Source organism: Euprymna scolopes, chromosome 36 (assembly GCF_053919585.1).
Source record: "Euprymna scolopes isolate OS-2025 chromosome 36, ASM5391958v1, whole genome shotgun sequence".
NCBI lineage: Eukaryota > Metazoa > Mollusca > Cephalopoda > Sepiida > Sepiolidae > Euprymna > Euprymna scolopes.
The window spans coordinates 50,848,529-50,856,838 of NC_136517.1; positions in this window are offsets into that span (position 1 = coordinate 50,848,529).

Here is an 8,310-nt window from a genome sequence, read left to right on the forward strand (position 1 = left end):
ATATATATACATATATACACACACATATATGTACATATATACACACACATATATATATATACATACACACACATATATGTACATATATACACACATATATATATATACATACACACACATACATACATATATATATATATACATATATACACACACATATATGTACATATATACACACACATATATATATACATACACACACATATATGTACATATATACACACATATATATATATATATACATACACACACACACACACACACACATATATATATATATATATATAGTGTCGGCAAAAAGAAAGTCCGCACTTGTAATTTTTTCAAAAACTGCAAATTTAAGCTAAATTTAATGTAACTGTTTAAACAACCTATACCTCATTTGATTCGCCTTTTATTCCTCTATAATTTTACTTATTCATATTTCACTTTTAATTGAAATATTCTAGTGTTCACGTCGATTTAAAAAAATAACTTCAAATTGAGGAGGCAAATAGAAAGTCCGCGGAATTAAATTCGCTTAAAACAGCTTAAATTATCCCTCCTAAATCAGATTAAATTATCCACCGACAAAGCATCTCTAATCGTAATTGTTGTTGTTCCAGGCTATACTATGTAACATTTAGTCCATATACAACGACTTTCTATCAGTGATCGTCAGGAGCTCATTAATTTCGACGTTTCTGGTTTATCCAATTGTGAAATCGACTGCAGATTGAAATTTGATAAGAAAACTGTACGAAAGACTGCAAAAGCACCAAAAACAGCGGCAGTGTTCGTGATGCCCCTAAATCTGGTCGTGCTAGAGTTCCTTCTTTCAGGAAGACAATGCTATCAAGATCCGCAGCCTAAGAAACAGATTTGAAACGGCTCTCCAAATCCAACAACAGCGCAATCTTGTTAAAAAGTGCTCTCTTTCTACTGTCAAGAACAAATTAAAGGAATTTAATTTGTGATGATATGTTGCAAGACGCAAGGCAATGATTTCTGTAAAGAACAGAAAGCGCCGTCTGGACGTCGTCAGATGCAATGAAGATCATGACTCTTCATATTGGTCAAAAGTGTTTTTAGCGACGAAAGCAAGTTCAATAGTCAAGGCAGTGATGGTAGGCAGTACTCCGTCGGAGGAAAGACGAAGAATTTAATACTAGGTGCTCAGTTTCAACGCTGCAAGGTGGTGGTGGTGGTTCAGTTTTGGTGTGGGGCATTATTAGTATCAATGGCCCAGGGGCTATAGTTCGCTTGCAAGGTCGAATTAATTCAACCAAGTGCATTAATATGTTGATTAAGTATTTTCTACTTTACTTTGGTCGGAATTTGGATGATAATCCCGTCTTTATGTATGATAATGCTCCAATTCACACACCTGGCAATGTCAAGAGGTTCCTGGAAGAGCATGATATTCCATGTTTGGATTGGCCTGCACAATCTCCAGACCTCAATTTTATCGAAAACGTATGGCATTACATCAAGCAACAGCTACGCAATGATAAAATTTCAAATTTGGAAGAACTTTGTACAAAAATTAAAAAAAAAAAAACGTGGGACGCCCTTTCCCCGGAGTATTGCTGCAGTCTAATTCAAGGAATTCCCAAAATATTGCAAGTTGTCAAATTGCAGAAGGGCTATGCTACTAAATATTAACGAGTTTATTGTGTTCCTGTTGTATTTGTGTTGCATTAATGTCCTAAAGTTACATTTAAATAACAATTTTCCATTGTGGGGACTTTTTTTTGCCTCCTCAATTTCAAGTTATTTTTTTAAATTGACGTGAGCACTAGAATATTTCAATTAAAAGTCAAATATACACAGGTAAAATTATAGAAGAATAAAGGGCGAATATAGATTAAATTTAGCTAATATTTGCAGTTTTTGAAAAAATTACAAATGTGAACTTTCTTTTTGCCGCCTGTATATATATATATATATATATATATATATATATATATATATATATATAATACAAAGCTGAACGTCTGCGTATGTGTATGTGTGTGTGTGTGTATGCATGTGTTTCTGGTCACGAATAGGTTCCTATATGGTTGACTATTTTAAAAATTGATTACATATAAGGATAGAAGATGTATCGATGATCAGGAATGAGTATGTTTGATCTGGCAGAACGGTGGTTCATAAAAACTGTGGGCTCTGCGTTCACGCCTGGCCCCCAAAGTATGGAAATAAAAAACGTTTACAAGTTTTTTTTATATAGATGTACATAAAAATACTTTGATAAATATGTTTCAACTTAAATAGGGATGATATAATAAAATTGTGGGGTCTGCGTTCGCGCCTGTACTCCATGAAAATATGGCACAAACTTTAACAAAGAGTTTTCATATCTATTTGCGTAAGTATACTTTGATAATTATGTTTCAGTTTGAAAAAATATGGCATAATAAAATTATTGGGTGTTCGTTCGCGCCTGACCTCCATAGAATGTAAATATTTCACAAAGTTTAACAAGGTTTTTAAAAAGGGGTGAGGGTTTATAATAACACCTTAACTTTAATCTTAATTCACGTTAGCTTTTATTTATTATTTTGAGTTGAATCATATTGTGTCGAATAAATTCACTTTATAAATCCACGTTCTTATTAAAGTGAAAGCCAAAAAAAAATAAATAAATAAAAATAATATTAATAAAAGTAGGAACTTTAGACAATTATAGACACAAATTTGCATAACTCTGGTTTTTTCCTTCTCCACTTGCACGTGGCGCCCATACGAAAATATATTAATAGATGAATAATAAAAATTAAGAACGTTACTTGTTATCGTGTCAAAAGAAGGAAAAAATTCTGCTCACGTGATTACGTGTCTATTTAAAAACATTTACATAACCTGAACAAAGCTTCTTTCTTAGAACTGCACGCCTGTGGAACTCTGTTCCGTCTGCCTGCTTCCCACCGGACTACAATTTGGATGTCTTCAAGTCCAATGTTAGCAAATTCCTAATGAACCGCCCCCTTAAGTAACCACTTCATCAAATCTCCACACTAACGTAATGTACTTGCAATAACCCTTATCCCTGAGTGGCTTCCGGGCCTTGATAAGTGGTGATCACTGTGTAAAAAAACAAAAAAAACTTTTTATGTGTATTTATATATCTGTTTAAACTTTTTTTGTCAGTGTACTAGAAGGAATTCAGTTGATTACAACCCTTTCTGCATGTTCTTTACATTACAATAGTACAACCCTGAATCCGACGGCGCAATACTACACCGTACTATAAAACTGAAAAGAAGCTGGTGTGCTTGAAAAGGATGCCATTTTCTTCTTATTCATATTTATATCGATTCGTTGCTTTAAAAAACTAAAGTAATTACGTATTTACTTTTTTAATATCCCATTTTGCTGTTTCGGATTGTTTTACTAAAGTAAGTAAAGCTTCATTATTTTTCAAAACTATTTTTGTTTCTTTGTTTTTCGATATTTCGTCGATATTATTTAGTAAGAGTGTTTAGCAGAAAAGCCAACAAATGACTACCCGAAAAAATAAATATACAAGAAATAAATGTTACCATAGTCAATAAAAGTTCAGTTCATGTTTTTTTTTTGTTTTGAAATATTTTTTAATGCTCTTTACTTGAAATAATTTCAGCGAACCGAAATTAAAACGAAATTTGAGGCGATAACTATTTAAATGAATTTTTATATAAAGTACACATGCCATAATCGAATATTGCGCAAGCACAAAATAACGGAAACATAAAAATATGTTTATAAATATTCCCTAAGTTGACGGAACTCTCTTAAATTGTTAACACAGAATGCTCAGGTGCCCCTCCTTCAAATTGAAAACGGGGCTCTCCATTTCAAAGTCGCTACCATTTTGATTTTTGTATACCGGTTCGTGAATCAAAAAAAAACAACAAAATTACTACTTAAAAATACAAACCAATGAAGTTTTCTACCATAAAAGAAGCTTTTATTGACTATGGTAACATTTATTTCTTGTATATTAATATTATTATATATATAACATTTTCTCTTTGTAAGAAAACATCATTTTGTTGGTCACTCTTGGCTGCGAATTAAAACAAAGTTGATATAAAAAATATATTCTCGCGAAAATTATTTATACTCATATCATATTTTGCTTAGGGTAAAATTTTTGAGTATCTAAACTTATCTCTTTACAACCCCCTCCTTTTTATAACCTATCATACTTTCATCAATTACAGTCCATTTTCTGTAGGCTGTTTTTGAACCCAGTCAACGACAGGTACTTTTGCTAGTATATATATATATATATATATATATATACATATATATATGTGTGTGTGTGTGTATGTACGTGTGTGCGCGCACATATATGTATATATACATATATATGTATATACACACATATATATACATATATATGTATACAAACACACACACATATATATAATAACGGAAAACATTAAAATATTTTTATAAATATTCCTTACGTTGACGGAACTCTCTTAAATTGTGAACACAGAATGCTCAGGTGCCCCTCCTTAAAATTGAAAACGGGGCTCTCCATTTTAAATTCGCTGCCATTTTGATTTTTTTAAAAACCGGTTCGTGAATTAAAAAACATTTTTGTTTTATACAAACTACTTAAAAACACAAACCACTTAACTTTTCTACCATAAAAGTAACTTTTATTTACTATGGTAACATTTATTTCTTGTATATTTATATTATTATATATATAACATTTTCTCTTTGTAAGGAAACATCGTTGTGTTGGTTACTCTTGGCTACGAATGGAAACAAAGTTGATATAAAGAATATATTTTAACGAAAATTATCTTTACTTTCATCATATTTTGCTAAGGGTAAAATTTTTGAGTAACAAAACCTATCTCTTTTAAAGCCCCTCCTTTTCATAACATCACACTTTCATCAATCACAGTCCATTTTCTGTAGGCTGTTTTTGAACCCAGTCAACGACGGGTACTTCTACTATATATATATATATATATATATATATATATATATATATATATATATATATATATATATTAGTGATGGGAAGATTCCAATATTTCTCCCGATTCCTATACAATTACCGATTTCGTACTAAATTCCCGATTCCAATACAATTACCGATTCTGATTCAGATTCTTTATAGATCTCTAATTATTTAATTATAAGATTGTTATGTTCCTCGATTTTTGTAAAACCACATGTTAAATATGCTGATATTTATCTAAACGTGGAAATACACTTGTGGAGAGTGATCTATTGATTTTAACTTTACTGGTAAAATCAATAAATATTTATTATTTTCATCATTATTACGAGCAATGGAAAATTTTACTTTAAACAAAATCAAATAAAAAAGACAATTAAAATAATCGCTTTGAAATCAGAAAATAGGCATCAATTTTTCCGATATTGATATCTCCAAATCTACCTATTTGCCGATTTTCGATTCCGATTCCGACAAAATAGCATTTCAGCCCGGCATTGCCCGGGTGTTTGTAGGTGTATACTAAGAAAAAAAAAAAGGTCAATTTTTTAAACTTTGACCCCTATTATGACCCCTTAAAATTTATTGTTTGGGGCTCAAAGCAAGTTATTAAGTTAGATCCATGTTCAAGGAACCTATATCTAAAATTCCAAGTGTGTAGATCCAAAATTGTGGGAGGAGTTTGGTAGAGTTCTCAACGGTCAAAACCGTTGAACTTTTATCCCTTAATAGTCAAATTTTTGTCCCTAAACGAATTACACTGACTTTCTCAAATCTCAGTACCCTGTATATCAAATTTCGAGTCTGTATACTTAAAGTTGAGAGAGTTATTGCGTAGGGAAATGTACACAGACACACAGACACACAGACAGACACACAGACATGTTCACTTTTATATATATACTAGCGTGGGTGCCCGGCGTTGCCCGGGTATTTGGAGGTGTATGTTGAGCAAAATAACAAAACAAAAAAAAGCGGTCAATTTTTTAAAACTTTGACCCCTATTATGACCCCTTAAAATTTATTGTTTTGGGCTTAAATCATGTTATTAAGTTAGATCAATGTCCAAGGACCCTATATCTAAAATTTCAAGTGTTTAGACCCAAAATTGTCGGAGGAGTTTGGTAGAGTTCTCAACGGTCAAATCGTTGAACGTTGACCCTTTAAAAGCCAAATTGCTGACTGAAAACCGATCACATCGATTTTCCCAAATCTCAATACCTGTATATCAAATTTCGAGTCTGTAGACTAAAAAATGAAAGAGTTATTGCGTAGGGAAATGTACACAGACACACAGACAGACAGACAGACAGACACACACACAGACACACAGACACGTTCACTTTTAGAGATATATAGATAGATATTACGTACTTGTTACACTGAACATGCTAATTTTTCGGACAACTTGTTGGCAAGGACCAAAAGTCGTCAGGCGACGTAATAAAGCTCATATGCCACTCAAATGGGAGAAATTACATTTTTTATTATTTATAAAAATAAAATATTAAAATGCTAAATTTAAACGGCGAGGGGGGGTGTAGGTTAAGTGACATTTTGGACTCTAAAGCGATAGGGGGGGGGGAGAACGTCAAAACTTAGCAGGATGGGGGGGAGAACGTCAAAACTTAGCAGGATGAATAAACAGGAAAACGAAAAAGAAAAAGATAAAAAAGGAAAAGAATACATATAAGAACCGGATATGTTTGTTTTTTGTATCTCACAGATAGCATATACTTACTAATCTCTATTATTATATGAAAGAACTCTGTGTATCTTGTGAGTTCGTTCCCTACAGACTCCAAAACGGCTGGACTGATTTTTTTTTTTCAATTTCACACAAAGGTACATTATGTGCTACAATGTATTGTTGAATAAGTCACTGCGGGAAAATACATTGAGCTTCATCCTGGTACACTGCGGGGCTTCTCCATTCCTAGAGTAAGCAATCAGTAGATTTGATTAAAAAAGAATAGGGGATTTTTACCGATTTTAAGTACAGTGAGAGTATAGGAAGATAGAACATTCAATCCCGGGTAACGTCGGGTCTCCATGCTAGCATGTATATATATATATATATATATATATATATATATATATATATATATATATATATGTGTGTGTGTGTGTGTGTGTGTGTGTGTTTAATTTTCTTCCTTTGAAGATTATAACGCTGGATATGGGGCAGCCAAACCAGCTGTTAACATTGCCCTGCTTTTTATTGAAACCGACCGAGAGCTCTTTTTAGTATCCGCGTTGTTTCCTTAAGTGCAATTGTCTGGATCTCTTTTGCACTTGGTTCACCAGGAATATTAGTTAGGTAGGACTTAAGGTTCTTCTTCATAAGCCCTGTGGCACCTATAATAACTGGTATGATTGATATCTCTCTAAGATTCCAGTTTCTTTTCATATCATACATGAGACCTTGATATTTGGTCTGTTTCTCTCTTTCAGCCCTGTTCAGATCTCCATGATTAGGGGCACTCACTTTAAGTGACTTATTCCATATAACTATGCCAGGTTTGACAGCAGCATTTTCAAGGTAGGTGGCTGTAGGGATTACATGGTCGTAATGTATGGTATATAAGTCATTTCCAACTGTTCTTTCAGGTTGATGTTCACAGGATTTGCTGCTACATTGGATGTTTATTTTTTTACAGATGGTCAAGTGTGTGTGTGTATGTGTGTGTGTACATGTGTGTGGGTTTGTGTGTGTGTCTGAGTCATTTATTTGTTATTGTTTGCCACACAGTTTAGCTAATTCAATTATTTATACTTAAAAGCATTTTACCTGATGATAGATAGTGATGATTTCCCTCTGTGGATGTGATGCTCCATACATGTGGAGCGATATATATATATATATATATATATATATATATATATATATATATATATATATATATATATATATATATATATATATATAACATGTTTTTATATTATATATATGTATATTCATATGTTCATACACACACATACACACACACATATATATATTACTAAATATTAAATTAGCTCTAGGATATTTACCTATCGAGCTTATTATATATCTAAATTACAACGAGCACTTTTTCTTTCCTGTATTCCTAGTAATTTCACTATTACATTAAAATACATTCTGCTCTTCAGACTATTGTTCTAATCTCCTTTAAATTATATATATATATATATATATATATATATATATATATATATATATATATATATATATATATTCAAGCGTGTTTGATTGAACACGACAGATTTATTCTTTTATTCCGATTTTTCTGGATGTGTTTTCCATTCGCCGAGCCGTCTTTTTATTTCAGCTGGTATGTTATATAAAATGGCGCCCAAAAGTTGTTGTTCGGCCATATTTG